A 19,675-nucleotide genomic window follows, 5' to 3' on the forward strand; every position below is an offset into this window, starting at 1 on the left:
GGTGGTCTCAAATTTTTGGCCCCTCTGAGGTACTGCTTGAGCAGAGGATGTGAGAAGAGGGGAGGTTCTGTGTTATAATGAGCTGAAATGGCTGAGGAGTGGATTTTAATTGAGGAAAAAGACAGTCCTTTGTGAAGCATCTCAGTTAAGTATTGCAAAACCTGAGGTAAACTGAGCGCTGCTGTGCTCATCCTTTGAGATTGGTTCCAGGCACAGAATCTTTTCCATTTTTCAGCATAAGATTTTCTAGTACTAAACCTCCTTGCCTCTAAGATGACATCCATCACAGGTTTGCTGAGGAATTATAAGGAAGAGTATAAGTAATTAGCCAGGTTGCAAGGTTCAATGTTGGAAGCTGAGGGTGCAGAATCTGGTTCTCCTGCTGAGACAGCAGGGAAGGTGTCTGAGGCAGGTGCCATGGAGATAACTGTGACACACTGCGCAGGAGGGGGTACCAGTGGTGGCGCGGCCAGTCTGGAGTGATCAAAATCATCCTTGGTTTGTCCTGTTTGACTTTTAGTAGAACTTTGGAGAGCAGAGGCAGCGGGGGGAAGGCATAGACCGATAGGTTTTTCCAGCTGAAGGACAGAACATCCACTTTCCAGGCTTGTTTGTGGGGAGTCCTTGTGCAAAACTTGTCCAATTGGTAGTTCTGGGGGAAGGCAAATAGGTCTATGTCTGGGCTTCCCCATTCGCTTGTCAACATGTTGAAAATCCTTGGTTCCAGTTTCCACTCATGTGGGTCCATGAGGTTTCTGCTTAGTCCTTCTGCCAGTGTATTTAATTTCCCTGGCAGGAATTGAGCTTGTAGGTTACTTGGTAGCTCAAGGCTGTGTTCCACAATGTCGTGGCTAGTCTGCAGAGGGGGTAGGAATATGTACCCCCCTGCTTGTTTATCTACCACATAACCGTGGTGTTGTCCGTCTTTACCATTAGTTGCCCTGGAAGAATGTAGTCCTTGAAGGGCTGTCAAAGCATTCTGTACAGCTAACATTTCTTTTTGATTGATATGTAGGTGCATTTGACTTGGGTTCCATTTGCCCTGCATGCACTTCCCTGCCAGGTGAGCCCCCCATGCATAGTCTGATGCATCTGTTGTTAGGGTTTGGATGGCAGGGGGTAGTGTGAATGGTAGTCCCTTGTTTTGGTGGCAGGCCTCTGCCCACCAGAGGAACTCTAGGCATAGGCAAGGTATGATAGGAATCATTGTTTCAAGGCTGTGAGTATGTTGACACCATAGGCTTTTTAGATACCACTGTAGTTTCCTCATATGCAGTCTTGCATATGGAATTAGAAGAATGCAGAAGGCCATGAACTCCAAGGCTTGCAGTATTTGTCTTGCAGATAGCAGGGTTTTTGTGGCCACTTGTTTGAAATAGGTTATCAAATTAATTTGCTTTTCTGGCGTGAGGTAAGCCATCTGGGAAGTTGCATTCAAGCTTGCTCCCAGGAATGTAATTTGTTGACAGGGCACCAGTTGTGATTTATTTTCGTTTATGGTGTACACCAGACAAGTTAGAACCCTTTTTACAAACGCCAGATGATTCAAAAGTATGCCCTGGCTTTCTGCCTGAATTAGACAATCGTCCAGGTATGGGTATATTTGAATACTTCTTTGCCTGCAAAATGCAATAACTGGAGCCAGGCACTTTGTGAATACCCTGGGCACAGTAGACAAGCCAAAGGGCAGTGCAGAAAACTGATAATGCGTGTAGCCTGCTTTGAAGCGTAGGTATCTAGTGTTGCCAACCAAGCGTCTTTGCCTAGCATAGGAAGTAATTGGTGAAGAGTCAGCATCTTAAATTTTGGAATCTCCAGAAAGGTGTTTAGAGTAGACAGGTCCAGGATTGGACACCATGATTTGTCTTTTCTGGTTATCAGGAAAAGTCTGGAGTAGAAACCTTGTCCCTTTTCCTCTTCCGGTACCAGTTGAATAGCCCCCATGCTTAAGAGAGAAAGTACTTGTTTTTGAGCCTCTGTCCACTGATTTGGGGGCAGGTCCAGCCACCCATTTAGTGTTGGCAATGTGTGGAAATGAAATATGTAGCCCTGGGACACTATATTTAAAACCCATTTATCCTGGGTTATGAGTTCCCAGTTCTTTGCATGAAGAGCAATCTTTCCCCCCAAAGGGGCGGTCAGAAGATAAGTGCTTGGAAATTTTTAAAGGAAGTCATTGAGACTGTTTACCATAGGGGGTGTCTTGTTATTCCCAGATTTGGAAGTGGAAGCCTCCCACTGCTTAGTTCTGACAGTCCCCTGGGACTGAAACCTGGGGTTTTTGCTGTGTCTGGGTTTGGCTTGAGAAGCACTGGAAGGGGCTGGAAAGGACCAATTCGTAGTAGGCCAGTGCCTACAAAATCTAGGAGGTTGCACTTGTAAAAAATATTTAACAGTTTGCATAGATTTAGTTTTAGCTTCCATCTTTTTAAGAACTTCTTCAGCTTTTTTGCCAAACAGGCGGTCCTGATTTAAAGGAGCATCCAACAATTTAGCTTTAACATGATCAGGCAAAGATTGCTCCTTAAGCCAAGCATGCCTTCCAAGCACAGACCCAGTAACAGCAGCCCTGCAAGAGGCCTCGAAAGAATCAAAACCACATTGCAAAGTATGTTTTCCAACTTGTTCAGCAGAATGCATTAAGTCCTGTAAATCTTTATTTTCCACACAGTCAGGAATCAACATAACTTTCTGTTTAAGCAGTCCGATGACATGTTGCTGATATTTTAACATATGAAATTGGAAGCTTAAAGCTCTGATTGCCAAGGTTGCTTAAGTATAAACCTTTTTACCCCATCAATCCAGTGCCCTGGAGTCTCTATCAGAAGGGGTAGGATTTTTTGCAGTAGAAGCCTTAATGCCCTTGGGCCCCAGAGAGATAGTCTCTGGATCTGCAACAGGATTTTTGAAAAGGAACTTGTGGGACTCAGGAAACCTGTAGTATCTGTCAGGTTTACTAGAAGCAGGAAGCAGGGAATCAGGGGCCAAACTGGATTCCGAGAAATCATCAACAATGTCTAGTACAGGAGGAATAGCCAAAGACCTATGCTGAGGTAGAAGAAGGAAATCCCTAAGCCTCTTTTTTGAATCAGAAAATTCCTGGCTTTCCCAGTGAAAATGCTCCCTTAAAGTATGTAAGGTTTCCCCAAAAGAAAAATCCTCAGGAGGGGAAGCAGAGGGAATATAATCCTCTGCATCAGAATCCTCATAAGTAGGTAAGGACAAATCCAGGTCATCAGAAGAGTCAGAATAAATAGAATCCTGATCAGAACATTCATAATCAAGCTCAGCCCTAGACCTCTTCGGGGGGAGTCTACTACCCCTGATTAGAGTTATTAGATCTTCAGCCATTTTTATCATTTGTTTTTTAGGCATAGGGGCCTGAGCATGTGGCCTGGACGTTGGTTTTTTAGACATGGATCGAGATTTAGGCCTTAGTAATGATGGAGGCGTCGATTTAATATGCAAGCCCGTACGCTCAGAAGCCGGTGCCTGCACAGCAGCTCCGGACCCATCCAAGGTAGAGATATCCGCGGGTTCCATAGTTGAAGTATCTCGCAGCATACCGGACTCTGAATGGATCTCAGTAGAAGCCTGCAAATCAGAAGTAGCAGGTATCAGGGGCTGCGAAAGTGCCTCACTTAGTACCAGCGAACTGGCGACTGGCTTAGGAGAAGAGTCATCGGCAGTGCTGGACCTCGGCGGCCTTTCTCTGTCTTTATCTTTGTGTTTTTTTGGAATCCCGGTAGTCAGAAGGCTAACAGATGACAGTTCTGGATAATTAAACCAAGAACTGAAATATTTAGAGGCAAAAATATACAGACGACGGATAGTGCGCTGATTAAATAAAGCACAAAACCAACAGCAAGGTACGTCGTGGTCAGGGCCTAGGCAAGGAATACAGTATGAATGAAAATCTTTATGAGGTATTTGCTTACCACAAGTAATGCAATTATTAACATCGAAAAGGAGCAAGAAAAAGTTTCCCCAATGGGGTACTTAGCTTTAAGTTGAAGACTTCGGTTCTGAAACTCGAAAGTGAAAATTTCAGGAGTCGGCCGACTGGCACTTGCGAACTGCTTCTTCTTCGGGCACCGCATGACAAGAAAGACTGATGTAATGGCGTCAGCTGCATGTTTTATACCCCTGACGACCTGACATCATGGAAGAAGGGACAGCAACCGACGCAGGACCCAAGACTTTGTTAATCAGGCCGACTGAGGGCAACCTGCAAGCGGATTACCCTAAATGTAATGACTGCAACAGTGAAACACGAAGAACCTCTATTAGATACAACAACCAACTGCAGAAAGTTCTCACTGTTAAATTATTACACTTCCAAACAAAAACGAAACAGATGAAAAAATGCTCAAATTCGATTTATTCATACAAGACAGGATAAAGCTTTTGGGTAACACCCTTCATCAGTATACTTAACCCACTTTAAAATGCACTTTAAATAATACATTCAATTAAGCACAGGACACAACCAACCAATAAAGAAACCTTTTCAATTTAACTTAAAAGAAATGCAACATATGTTATTTTTACCAAATCCACACTGCATTCTACCAAGAGCATTCTATATAAAATCAAACAAACTAAAATTTTCATAAACAGTATATATTTACAATATACCAATACAATACATTAACATTTCTACATATACTTTTATCTATTATTTATACTGCCTCTGCATTGATTTGCATTGAGGTTAACAAATTGAAAATGTTTCGTTATTTCCCAAAGCTGAAGAAGGGTGGAGGCAGTCAAGAAGAGCTGGGGCTGGCTAGTATGCCTTGTAGGACTGCTGTTGCAAAACCCGCCCTGGATTTGGAAAAGTTCGGCAGGTGGTAATGCTTGGTGAAGGTGTGTACAAAACTACAGGTAGCAGCTTGAAGGATATCCCTGGTAGGGACTCCCTTGAGGAATGCTGTAGAGGTAGGAAGATCGGTTTCCAGGTCCTGAGAATGTTGGCACCAAAGACTTTTTAAGTACCACTGAAATTTCCTCATATGCAGTCTGGCATATGGAATTAGGATGCATCAGGCCATGAACCCTAGGGTCTGCAGGATTTCCCTTGCAGATAGCTGGGTTCTGGTGGCCATTTGAGTAAAACAGTCTGTCAGATAAGCTTGTTTTTCTGGAGTGAGGAATGCCATCTGGGATGCTATGTCCAAGCTTGCTCCCAGGAATACAATCTTTTGACTGGGGACTAGTTTTGATTTATTTTCGTTGATGGTGTACTCCAGGGAGGTTAGAAGTTTTTTTTTACAAATGTCAGGTGCTGCAACAGCATTTCCTGACTGTCTGCCTGAATCAGGCAGTTGTCCAAGTATGGGTAAATTTGAATATTTTTCTGTCTGCAGTAAGCAATGGCTGGAGCCAGGCATTTTGTGAATACTCTGGAAGCACTGGATAAGCCTAAGGGAAGTGCAGAGAACTGATAATGCATAGATCACGCCCTGAAGCGTAGATATTTCCTGCATGACTCCCTTATAGGGATGTGCAGATAGGCTTCTTTTAAGTCTAGGGAGACTAACCAAGCATCTTTGGCTAGCATAGGTAGAAGGTGCTGCATGGTGAGCATTTTGAATTTTGGTACCACCAGGAAGGTGTTGAGAACTGAAAGATCTAGGATTGGGCATCAAGTGCCATGTTTTCTGGGTACCAGGAAAAGTATGGAATAAAATCCTTGACCTATGTGTTCCGGAGGAACAGGCTGAATTGCCCTTATATAGAGCAGGGATTGAACTTTGTGTTGTACCTCTGCCCACTGGTTTGGAGGAAGGTCTGGGAAACCTTTTGGGGTTGACAGTGAGTGGAAGTAAAATTTGTACCCCTGGAATACAATGTTGAGGACTCATCTGTCTTTGGTGATGGAAATCCAGTTTTTTGCATGAAGGGCAAGTTTTCCTCCTAGGGGCACAAGCAGTTGGGCAGCGGTAGGGAGTGGAGTTATGAAGTCATTGGGAATTCTTTCCATAAGGGGGTGGCTTAGCACTCCCTGCTTTAGAGGTGAAGGCACTCCATTGCTTAGATCTCTGCATACCTGGAGACTGTAGTCTTGGGGGGGGGGGTCTGTTTCCCCTGGGTCTAGTTTGAAATGGCCTTGAGGGGACTGGAAACTACCAATGTTTCAAGAGGCAGTGCCTACTGAATCTAGGAGGCTGTACTTGCAAGAATTCTTTGACTGTCTGCATAGATTTAGCTTTTTCTTCCATCTTTTTAAGAACCTCTTCTGCTTTGGTGCCAAACAGATTGTCCTTGTTCAAAGGAATATCTAATAACTTTGATTTGACATGGTCTGGCAAGGTCTGCTCCTTAAGCCAAGCATGCCTTTTCAGTACAGAACCAGTGACTGCTGCCCTACAAGATGCTTCTAGGGCATCAAAGCCACACTGCAATGTATGCTTGCTGAATTGGCGTGCAGAATGCATAAGCTCTTGCAATTCTTTATTTTCTGCACAGTCTGTAAAAGTAGCGATTTTCTGCTTAATAAGTTCCATAATATGTTGTTGGTACTTCAGCATGTGAAACTGGCAATTCAAAGATCTAATGGCGGGAATTGTAGAGGTATATACTTTCTTACACCATCTGTCCAAAGCTCTGGAATCCCTGCCTGAAGGGGTGGGATTCTTAGCTGTAGTTGTTTTGATACCTTTAGGCCCCTGGGAAATGACCTCTGGGTCAGCAGTAGGATTTCTGAAAAGGAATTTGTGAGAGTCAGGTACTCCGTAGTATCTGTCTGGTTTCCTAGGAGCAGGGGGTAAAGTATCAGGAGTAAGAGTGGATTCCATAAAGACATCATCAACAACTTCCAGGACTGGGGGTATTGCTATAGGCTTATGTTGTGGCAAGTCTAGAAATTCTGAGTCTCTTTTTGGACTGAGGATAGTCTTGGCATTCCCAATGGAAATGGTCTCTTAAAGTATGTAAGGTTTCACCAAAAGAAAAATCCTCTGGAGGACAGGCAGAGGGAATGGATTCCTCTGCATCTGAATCCTCATAAGCAGATAAGGGCATGTCTTCATGATCAGAACCCTCAGAGTCATCGAACTCTTGGTCTGTTAAAGCTGCTGGGGACTGATCTCTTTTTCTCGTAGCAGGAGAAGGCTGACTTCCCCTAATCAGCATAATAAGGTCTTCTGCCATTTTAAGCATTTGATGTTGTGGCAAGGGAGCAGGTGCATGTGCTTTGGTCGTCAGTTTTTTAGGCGTAGCGTGTACTTTTTGGCCTTAGAAACTCAGTAGTTTTAGTCAGAACTGAAGTCGTCGGTTTGTGTCAAACATCGGTAGTGTGAAGAACTTCCTCAGAAGCCGATGCCTGCTCAGTGGTTCCAGACCCATCCAAGGTAGAGACATCCGCATGTTCCATAGTCGAAGAAGAGTCTTGCGGCATACCGGACTCCGAATGGGCCTGCGAATCCACTGAAGCAGGCATCAGGGGCTGTGAAAGTGCCTCACTGAGTACCGGTGAACTAGCGACTAGCTTAACAGAAGCGAAAAACAAGAGTAAGGCACAGACTCCTTGCTCCAGCACTAGCAAATAAGGAATTGCTGCAGTTGTAATTCAAAAGGAAGTAGCAAAAGGCTTAAATATCTGAACGCAATTTTATTATTAAAGCGTTTTCGCCATGCACACTAACACAGCTTCTTCAGAGAACAAACAGCAAATTTGAACTAAGTCAAGCTTTTAAACCTTAAAAAAGGAAATGATGTCATAACAATTTCAAATTTTGCTAACGAATCAAAAATCATATGCAATCTAAAATTCATGCATGTAAACTATTAATAATGTTAAGTTATTTGAATACCAAGGTGTTACTCAATGGTTAAAAAAAACAAATACTAGAGATATCCTTAATCTCTAAGAATTGTCATAACCTTACTAAACAATCTGAAGAACATTTTTAGGAAGCTAACATTCTAATAAGAAATTAAAAAATGGTTAACAAATGATTAAAAACTAGGAAAATCCTACAATACAAGTGGAGACTAATAAACTAGAAAAATCAACTTTATACTCAGTTAGCAATAAGTTAAAAACTACTTCACTAGCAAAAATGCTACTACACGTGTTCTTTATGAACATATAAAGACAGTAAATATGGTTGTAAACATATTAAGCAATTATCTTAAGTAGCTCCTCATTTTCAGGACTGAAATAATATTACAGTTCTCATTTAATCCTGGGTAATTGAATGCATCTGTTCTAAGTTGCCAATCAAGCTCACATATTTCAAGAAGCAATGGGATAGGGCCACCCCTAAGGTTACCTTGTATTTGGTCTATGGCCATAAATGAAAAACTATGGCCAGGTTGATTAATAATATGCTTAGCCAGTGCGTTGCTGTCGTTTTTATTTTTGATCGCATATAAATGTTCATACATGCGGTCACGTAGTCTACGATCGGTCTTACCGATGTAGAAAGACGAACAGCAATCGCACAAGGCTGCATAGACAATAGATTTGCTTTCACAATTTAATGGAGCTCTAATTGTGTATTTTTTATCACGTATATTAAACGTCTGTCCCGATCTAACTTTATGACATCTATTACAAAGGCCACAAGGGTACATGCCCACCTTCCTATTAAAGGGTTTATTAGAAGAATCCCTTTGTAAGAGTTCCTTTAAATAGTTATTCCTTTTGAACACAAATCTTGGAAATGGACCAAATTTATCAATAAATGTGGGGTTACTTGAAATAAAATCCCAGTTCTTACGTATAATAGTCATAATAGCTTTCGAATCAAGGCTGAATGTTGTAATATAACTAACAGATGGATCAAAAGAAAATGTCTTGACAGGATTTTCATCCATTACAATGTTCGTATTAGTGAAATCATTAGAAGTGTCAAAATCAAGTGGAAATGTGGTAACAGGGTTACTCCTACATAAAATGGCCTTAAAATAACCATTATTTCTCTTTGTGTTTACTTCTAAAATGAGTTCATTAATAAGTTGGATTGGATAACCTCTGTTTGAGAACATTTCAAATAGAAGATCACATTCTTTGTGAAAGTCTTCCAAAGTACTGCACATTTTTGCCGCTCTCACTAGCTGTCCCTTAACTATGGCTCTTTTTTGTTTAAAGGGATGGTGGCTGGTAAAATGCAAAAACGAATTGCAGTACGTTGGTTTTCTGTAGATGTTTGAAACGTAAGTGTTAGCCTGGTAATCCTTTGACAGTTTGATATCCAAATAATCAATGTCTAATGTAGAAAACTTGTAGGTAAATTTTAGAAATTCTGTAGTGTTGTTGATGGAATTAACAAAAGCGTCAGCCGCAGAATGGTCACCCCTAAAAAGCAGAAATATATCGTCCAAATATCTCGTGTAAAATTGAACTGGTGCCATGAGGGTAGGTGATGCAAAAAGGAGATGTTTCTCCCAATACCCCATAAAGAAATTTGCCAATGAAGCCCCGCAAGGGGAACCCATGGCAACCCCTTGTTTTTGAAGAAAGTGCTTCTTGTCAAAGATAAAATAGTTTGATGACAAAACTATGTCCAAAAGTTCTGTGACAAGGTCTATTTCTGTCCGTGGAGCACCCAGTTCTGCAAGTAAAAGTGCAATCCACTCTAATGCCTCCTGGTGGGGAATTGATGTATACAAGTCTACAACATCTACAGTGAGAAAATTGTCATCACTGTTAAAGGGTAGACTATTAATTCGTTCTAAAAAAGACCAGGAGTCCTTACATACTCCTGGGAGGGATTGCACGTATTTGGACAAGAGCTTATCAACAAGTTTTGCACTGGGGTATGTCATGGAAGACCTTCCGTCAATTAAAGCCCTCATGGGTGGATTAACCAAGTCCTTATGTACCTTGGGGATGCCAAACATAACAGGGATCTTTGGTAGTGTAATATCTATATAATTATAGGTATCCAAATCAATCTTATTTTCGAGAAATAAATCACGAAAATAACCTCTCATCCTGTTATGTGCACCATGTATTTCATTAATAGAAGCTTCAGAATAAGCTAGTGAGTCCAAAACTGAAAACATCTTCTCCTTATAAGCTTCATTGTCAAATATAACCAGCCCACCCCCCTTGTCAGGTTTAATTAATCTTACTGGGGCTTTGCAAAGATTAACAAGTAATTCAATCTGTTCTTTAGAGGTGTTAAACTCATAAGTAGACCTCTTCCCAAATCTATTAATTAACATGTGTCTAAAATCTACTTCACACACCTGTTCAAAAAGAGATAAAGAAGGGTGAAGAGGTGGATTGAAGACACTAGGCAATTTCAAGGTTGGAGGGGCTGGTAGGGTACATTCATTGTTAAAAAACAATTTCAAGTTAAGCTTTCTCACAAAGCATTTCAAATTTATAATTTCTTTAGAAATGTCCCCGAGTTTACTCGGGACAAAAGTGTACCCATGAGCCAAAAGTTCAACAAGTTCATCAGAAAGTGAGATGTCTGTAAAGTTATAAATCTTAAAGTCACCTTTTTGATTACAAACCATTTTTGGGCCATTTTGAAGAAGAGAACTTGTAATCAGTTGTGAAGTTCCATCCCAAGTTGTATCAATAAGGCTTAAGTTAGTCATTTCCAGTTCTGTCTCCTGTTGTTTCGTTGACGGGGATTGCGTTGGTCTAAAAAATTGTTGTTAGCATAGTCATTCTGCCTGGGGTTACTCTTAAAGCCAGAATTATTATGAGCATTAAGACCCTTTATTCTGTTACTACGTCTAGGGCCTATTCCTTCGTCGTAGTGAGTGTCATTTCTAAAGAGACAGTATTGTCCTGTGATGACTGGGTAATGCTGTCAAGTTGGCCCACTCCGTCCCCAAGAGACGGCTTCTTCGTGTCCGAAAATTGGAGTCTAGGATAAGCGCTACCATTCTTGTATGCTTGTCTATCTCTCATTAATTTTTTACTTTTGTTCGATTTCATTTTATTGAGAAGTGCATCAATGCTAGTCAAAGTCCGGTCATAGTCAATTTTAAACATAGGAAAATCCAAATCAGCTTTTAATTCTCTATCCAAAGCTTCAGTTTCAATCAGAAGCTGACTAATCTGGATATCATAATGCTTAATAATGAGTTCTAAAAGTTGAACTCCTTGCATTTGAAAAAGTTCTTTTAAATCTGAGTAAAATAAAGCATTATTTAAAAGGCCAGATGGGGAAAACGTATTCCGTAACCCCTTCGGTATTAAGCCTTCATTAATGCATTGTTTAAAATAAATAGTCTCCAGTTGTAGTTTCTTTAATTTTAAAACATTGTTGTCAAATTGCTTAAGCTTATCAGTCAAAGAAAGATTAGCTACACCATTAGTTACTGAGCTGCTAGTCATAAAACCCTGTTCAGTGAACAGGAACGCATCAGTACTTTTCATCCATTCAGAAAAGTTAACTGTGTTACTTACATTGCAACCAAGAGCAGCATTATTGCAGGAACTGTTCGTAGGAATGAAACGCTGAGCCTGGAAGGAAGAAGCTGGACTCCTATCCGAAACCAATGCTGCTTCACTAAAAGAGCGCTCGTTCCGGTTTGATACACTCGCTCCAAAATTCACTGCAGGTATTTGGTTCAATGCAGCATTTACTACGATGTTAGCCCTCCTATGACAAGCATACAAGAATGGTAGCGCTTATCCTAGACTCCAATTTTCGGACACGAAGAAGCCGTCTCTTAGGGACGGAGTGGGCCAACTTGACAGCATTACCCAGTCATCACAGGACAATACTGTCTCTTTAGAAGACGACACTCACTACGACGAAGGAATAGGCCCTAGACGTAGTAACAGAATAAAGGGTCTTAATGCTCATAATAATTCTGGCTTTAAGAGTAACCCCAAGCAGAATGACTATGCTAACAACAATTTTTTAGACCAACGCAATCCCCGTCAACGAAACAACAGGAGACAGAACTGGAAATGACTAACTTAAGCCTTATTGATACAACTTGGGATGGAACTTCACAACTGATTACAAGTTCTCTTCTTCAAAATGGCCCAAAAATGGTTTGTAATCAAAAAGGTGACTTTAAGATTTATAACTTTACAGACATCTCACTTTCTGATGAACTTGTTGAACTTTTGGCTCATGGGTACACTTTTGTCCCGAGTAAACTCGGGGACATTTCTAAAGAAATTATAAAGAAATTATAAATTTGAAATGCTTTGTGAGGAAAGCTTAACTTGAAATTGTTTTTTAACAATGAATGTACCCTACCAGCCCCTCCAACCTTGAAATTGCCTAGTGTCTTCAATCCACCTCTTCACCCTTCTTTATCTCTTTTTGAACAGGTGTGTGAAGTAGATTTTAGACACATGTTTAATAATAGATTTGGGAAGAGGTCTACTTATGAGTTTAACACCTCTAAAGAACAGATTGAATTACTTGTTAATCTTTGCAAAGCCCCAGTAAGATTAATTAAACCTGACAAGGGGGGTGGGCTGGTTATATTTGACAATGAAGCTTATAAGGAGAAGATGTTTTCAGTTTTGGACTCACCAGCTTATTCTGAAGCTTCTATTAATGAAATACATGGTGCACATAACAGGATGAGAGGTTATTTTCGTGATTTATTTCTCGAAAATAAGATTGATTTGGATACCTATAATTATATAGATATTACACTACCAAAGATCCCTGTTATGTTTGGCATCCCCAAGGTACATAAGGACTTGGTTAATCCACCCATGAGGGCTTTAATTGACGGAAGGTCTTCCATGACATACCCCAGTGCAAAACTTGTTGATAAGCTCTTGTCCAAATACGTGCAATCCCTCCCAGGAGTATGTAAGGACTCCTGGTCTTTTTTAGAACGAATTAATAGTCTACCCTTTAACAGTGATGACAATTTTCTCACTGTAGATGTTTTAGACTTGTATACATCAATTCCCCACCAGGAGGCATTAGAGTGGATTGCACTTTTACTTGCAGAACTGGGTGCTCCAAGGACAGAAATAGACCTTGTCACAGAACTTTTGGACATAGTTTTGTCATCAAACTATTTTATCTTTGACAAGAAGCACTTTCTTCAAAAACAAGGGGTTGCCATGGGTTCCCCTTGTGGGGCTTCAGTGGCAAATTTCTTTATGGGGTATTGGGAGAAACATCTCCTTTTTGCATCACCTATCCTCATGGCACCAGTTCAATTTTACACGAGATATTTGGACGATATATTTCTGCTTTTTAGGGGTGACCATTCTGCGGCTGACGCTTTTGTTAATTCCATCAACAACACTACAGAATTTCTAAAATTTACCTACAAGTTTTCTACATTAGACATTGATTATTTGGATATCAAACTGTCAAAGGATTACCAGGCTAACACCTACGTTTCAAACATCTACAGAAAACCAACGTACTGCAATTCGTTTTTGCATTTTACCAGCCACCATCCCTTTAAACAAAAAAGAGCCATAGTTAAGGGACAGCTAGTGAGAGCGGCAAAAATGTGCAGTACTTTGGAAGACTTTCACAAAGAATGTGATCTTCTATTTGAAATGTTCTCAAACAGAGGTTATCCAATCCAACTTATTAATGAACTCATTTTAGAAGTAAACACAAAGAGAAATAATGGTTATTTTAAGGCCATTTTATGTAGGAGTAACCCTGTTACCACATTTCCACTTGATTTTGACACTTCTAATGATTTCACTAATACGAACACTGTAATGGATGAAAATCCTGTCAAGACATTTTCTTTTGATCCATCTGTTAGTTATATTACAACATTCAGCCTTGATTTGAAAGCTATTATGACTATTATACGTAAGAACTGGGATTTTATTTCAAGTAACCCCACATTTATTGATAAATTTGGTCCATTTCCAAGATTTGTGTTCAAAAGGAATAACAATTTAAAGGAACTCTTACAAAGGGATTCTTCTAATAAACCCTTTAATAGGAAGGTGGGCATGTACCCTTGTGGCCTTTGTAATAAATGTCATAAAGTTAGATCGGGACGGACGTTTAATATACGTGATAAAAAATACACAATTAGAGCTCCATTAAATTGTGAAAGCAAATCTATTGTCTATGCAGCCTTGTGCGATTGCTGTTCGTCTTTCTACATCGGTAAGACCGATCGTAGACTACGTGACCGCATGTATGAACATTTATATGCGATCAAAAATAAAAACGACAGCAACGCACTGGCTAAGCATATTATTAATCAACCTGGCCATAGTTTTTCATTTATGGCCATAGACTAAATACAAGGTAACCTTAGGGGTGGCCCTATCCCATTGCTTCTCGAAATATGTGAGCTTGATTGGCAACTTAGAACAGATGCATTCAATTACCCAGGATTAAATGAGAACTGTAATATTATTTCAGTCCTGAAAATGAGGAGCTACTTAAGATAATTGCTTAATATGTTTACAACCATATTTACTGTCTTTATATGTTCATAAAGAACATGTGTAGTAGCATTTTTGCTAGTGAAGTAGTTTTTAACTTATTGCTAACTGAGTATAAAGTTGATTTTTCTAGTTTATTAGTCTCCACTTGTATTGTAGGATTTTCCTAGTTTTTAATCATTTGTTAACCATTTTTTAATTTCTTATTAGAATGTTAGCTTCCTAAAATGTTCTTCAGATTGTTTAGTAAGGTTATGACAATTCTTAGAGATTAAGGATATCTCTAGTATTTGTTTTTTTTAACCATTGAGTAACACCTTGGTATTCAAATAACTTAACATTATTAATAGTTTACATGCATGAATTTTAGATTGCATATGATTTTTGATTCGTTAGCAAAATTTGAAATTGTTATGACATCATTTCCTTTTTTAAGGTTTAAAAGCTTGACTTAGTTCAAATTTGCTGTTTGTTCTCTGAAGAAGCTGTGTTAGTGTGCATGGCGAAAACGCTTTAATAATAAAATTGCGTTCAGATATTTAAGCCTTTTGCTACTTCCTTTTGAATTACAACTGCAGCAATTCCTTATTTGCTAGTCCTGGAGCAAGGAGTCTGTGCCTTACTCTTGTTTTTCACTTGTTTATGTTTTTGGTGATCCCAGCTTAACAGAAGCGTCGTCGGCAGCTTTGGACCTGTGTGGTCTGTCTCTGTCTTTATCCTTATGTTTTTTACGAATATCAGTAGTCGGATGGCTTACTGAAGCCATTTCAGAATACGGAGATCGAGAACGAAAGTATTTAGCGACAAATAGGGCCTGACAACGAATGGCTCAGGCGTTGAACAAGGCACAAAACCAACAGTGAGGTACGTCGTGGTCTGGACCTAAACAAGTAACGCAGTAAGGAATGAAAATCTCGGTGTGGTATTTGCTTTTCACAGGCAAGACAATTGTTAACTTTTTCTGACATCGGTTAGAGCAAGAAAAAAGGATCCCCAATGGGGTACTTAGCTTTACAAGACTTCAGGATGATTCAATTCATAAACGAAAACTCAGGTAGTGGCCGACCAGCACTCGTGCGAACTGCTTCTCCTTTGGGCTCCTCGGCAAGAAAGACTGATGTAATGGCGTCGACTGCCTGTTTTTAAACCCCTGACGACCTGACGTCAGTCCTGGAGTGACAGCAACTGATGCAGAAATACTAAGTCTCTGGTATTTGGACCAACTGAGGGCTACCTGCAGGCAGAAAACCCAAGTGTGATGACTGCAACAGTGAAACACGAAGAACATCCTCTAACATTAACTTGTCTATCTCATCCCACTATTTGAGCACTTGAGAAGCAGAGGGCCGAAATATACCCCCCATCTAAAGGAAAATTTATGATTCTTGGCTTTACGTTATCTGAAAATGTTTTGTTACGAACCCAAACAAATCTTCTCAATTAGGTGGCAGAATCATACACACTTTTCAAGGCATGCTTAGTAACCTTAGACACATTAGCGACAATCTGATTCAAGACAGACCTCACTTCAGGAGACTTGGAAGTTGTGAATTCTCTCAAAACTATTAGCACATTTTAAGTACTAACTTCCACATATACCCATAGCAATTGAGCATTCTGAATGCTAAAGTAGAGGAAGAAAAAAGTCTCTTATCCAGTCTGCCCAGTAGCTTACTCTATTTACCCCCAGGAACTGGGTTAGGGGTAGCAAGGCTTCTGCTTGTGTTAGAAGCAGTTGGAAAGATGGCAGCTGGGAACTGCTCTAAGGTGAGGAAAAACATATATTTGTTAGCTTGAGAAACTCTGTACAATTTATGTGCCTTTTTTTGGTACATATAGCAGAGAATCAGGAGAGTTACAGACAGCATTAAAAGCATCCTCCAAGGCTGTACAACAGGAAGAATGAGTGCAGTATGTGGTGATTCCTGTTCTAATAAATCAAAATATCTGCCCAATTCCAGAGGAATATAAACCTGTTCCTAATTAAAAATCCTTAAGTCTGGAGACAATCTACAAATTTTCCAGTTCAGATTCACTGCCAAAAGAATCACTGTCTTGTAATATGGACCCCCTCTGGTAACACTACTCTGTCTCTGTTAAGATCCAAACTGTTTAAAATACGGGTTCTGGTTTATTTAATAAGAAGCAAGTAAGACTGTTTACAAAGACTTTAGATGTAATTTTATCTTATAATTTCTTCCAGTTTAATAAGGATTTGTACAAACAAATAAATGGCGTGGCATTGGGGACAACTATGGCCCCAAGTTATATGAATATTTTCATGATGGGCTGGGAAAATGAATTTATTTTTAAGTCGAATTATATGAAACATATACTATTATATAAACGTTTTACTGACTGTTTTTTTATATGGAGGGGTTCACAAAATGAGCTTAAGGAATTTCATTACATTTTTGAATGAATTTACCAGTTATTTAAGCTTAACTTTTAACTATAATAAAGAAAATATTAATTTTTTGGAATTAAATGTGTAGAAATCTGCCACCACTTTAAAAGTTAGGATTTATAAAAAAAGAAGTACAAAGCAACAGCTAACTGCACTGTAATAGTTTGCACAGTTTTAGTCTTAAGAAAAATATAGTAAAAGGGCAATTCACAAGAATTAGTAAGTTAACTGATAAAACAGCATTTTTTAACAAAGAATGTGAAGAACTAAGTAAGAGTTTTTTTCAAAGAGGGTACCCCACAGATATAGTGAATGAGTCTTTGACAATGATGAAAAAAGCACCGGAAAAGAAGGTTGAAGAAAGAAGTAATAAAAAGTCTAGTAATAGCAATAAAGACTTTTCTTTAACATGTATTTTGGAGAATTCTATAGATGAGAATAAAATAAAGACAATAATACAATATAACTGGAGGTTTTTAATAAACTTCCATAAAGTTAAACAGTGTTATATAGGATACCCCTATCTTCGTTTCAAAGACAGGTAAAAATTTAAAAGAATTCTTTAATAAAAATAGTGGGAGTTTATTAGACACAGATTATTCGAATGTTTGCATGAACAAATGTAATAACTGTAAGTGGTGTAGGTGTTAATTTCGAGGTGGTAGCTAGAAACTATACAAATCGGTGAATTGTAGATCCAAATATGTGGTATATATGGCATTTTGTGAATTATACTCAGCATTTTATACAGGAAGAACTATTAGAAAAAATTTTAAAAGACTGTATGAACATTTAAAAGCTACTGATAAGGCAGATGAAAGTAATGCCTTAGCGAAACATGTAAAGCTAAAACATGCAAAAGAAAAAAATAGAATATTTTTTCAGTTTATAATAATTGACCAGTGTAATGACTATGACTATAAATTAGATGCGGAAGATGAACTTGACTGGAGGGAATATTGCTGGCAAATAAAATTAAATGCATGTATTTTTCCAGGTCTGAATGACAGGGAGAATTTGAAGGTGGTTTTGAAAAGGAAAGGGTTAATTCATTAAGATTGGATCACATGGGGGCTCATCAAGTATTTAAATGAAATGGCAAATGTTGCAACTTGGTCTGAAGAAGTTCCTAGAGGGGAATGAAAGAACTTACCAGTTGTATTTTATGTATTGTGGAATATTAAAGTTTTTTTCATACAGCCATTCGTTTTATTATTTTCTTACAGATTTGTTGAATCTGCTGAGATCCAGTATGGGTCTCCAGTCCCCTGTTTTCTTTGGAACTAAAAAAAACATTGAGTAAGTCCCAAATCCTACTTGGTCTGCAGGGACCACTTGGATGACTCTTTTTTCTAGCAGTTTCTGTACTTCTAGGGTTGCTTGTTTCCTGTGACTGGGTAGAACATCCAGAAAGTTTTTTATCCGTGGAGTGGGAAAGGAAAAAGGTATGGAGTAATCTTTGGACATGATGCTTTGTATCCATTTGTCTTTTATTTTTAGCCAGGCATCTGGGTACAAGGATAAGCAACCCCCAACTGACTCCAGAGAAGGACAGACAGGCCTCCTTTCAGGAGCACTGAAAAGGCTTACCAAAGAAGGATTCTCTGTTGCCCTGGTTCTGCAGACTCCCTCTGCTGCATGGCCGGCGTCTTCTTTTATTGCTTCCCCCTCTGCCCCTGGGGAAGACTCACCACGTGTGTCTTGAAAAACTATCTGGGATTTCTGAAACCACATTTTTCCTCCCTTTTGACCTTTTGGATAAAGCCTAGAAGGCAGGGAAAAATGGACTGTTCACACCTGGTTAGTGTGTCTTTGACCTTAGGCCCGAACAAGGATGAGCCAAGGGGTTCCGCAAAGTTACACAAGCGCATTCAGGAATGCCTCCTAAGGGAGATTCCTGAACTCGCTGCCCTACTCGCTCCATCAGCTGCATAGGGAATGAGCCTCATGGATGAATGTACCACTGAATTCAAGGTGGAGAGCTGGAAGGACACTTTATCTGATACCCCCGCAGCTACTGAACCCTGGAGAGTATCTCCTAGCTCCTTCAGATCTCTCTGCAACCTAGTAAAATGTGTAAGATAATTCAGGGACCTGAGTATAAAGGTGGCTGAAGAAAACATGCCCTTTCCAGATCTGTCCATCGTACATAACTCTTTGTTTGGTGGATGGACAGAAGAGGATGTCTCTGACAAATCCTTCTTGGTGGCCACCACCATAATATCTACTGGGACACCTTTTGTAAAGAAGGTTTTATCCTTGAGGGATGTGATGAATTTATTTGGCCTCCAGGGGACAGGCTCCACTGAATCTGGAGACTCCCATGCCTTTCAACGAACTAGATCCATAAGTTCATCGAAAGGCGGAGATACCCAAGTGGTGGAAGAGTGAGACCCAAAAGCCTTCAGGTAGACAGACTCCTCATCAGAAGGGTTGATGGTCTTCCAGCCACCTCTCTGTTTAAGAATCTCTAGGATGTCTGCAAAGGAGACATCCTCAGAGGGCGACCATGGAGACCCTTCTGACTCATCGACGTCTGTGTCAGATGTGATCGACTCCTCTGGGGAGTCCAGATGCTTTCTCTTGCATAATCTCTTGCAAAGGACCTCTTCAGAAGGGCATTCTGGAGAGGTTACGGAAGACAGGGCTTCACCAACTGGGGCATCCTGAGGCCTTGGGTCTCCATGTCTGAGTGGAATCGGTTGTGCTGAGATGGACACCAGTGCCTTTGGGGGAGGAATGACTGGATCTGAGAGTGGAGCTGTCCACGGGGACAGCGCCCTCCTCATCGCTTTGGAGGCCCCCTGCCCATGACGCGAGGAAGCTCCAGGTTCCGAAAAACTAGAAGGCTTCTCTAGCACCAAGGGGGTTAGCTCTGAAGCCGATGTAGGAACCAAGCTCACCCGTGCTGAGGTCCCAAGAGGCAAGTTCAGATCTGA

General features: G+C 40.1%; 1 protein-coding gene across 3 annotated transcripts in view; it reads right to left on the reverse strand.

Moving 5' to 3' along the window:
• GTDC1 (glycosyltransferase like domain containing 1) overlaps positions 1–19,675 on the reverse strand; it is a 3,282,804-nt gene that overhangs the window by 1,727,682 nt on the left and 1,535,447 nt on the right. The gene's annotated exons all lie outside the window — the stretch shown is intronic.

This window comes from Protopterus annectens, chromosome 6.part0, assembly GCF_019279795.1.
Source record: "Protopterus annectens isolate FY-2018-M chromosome 6.part0, PAN1.0, whole genome shotgun sequence".
Lineage (NCBI taxonomy): Eukaryota > Metazoa > Chordata > Ceratodontiformes > Protopteridae > Protopterus > Protopterus annectens.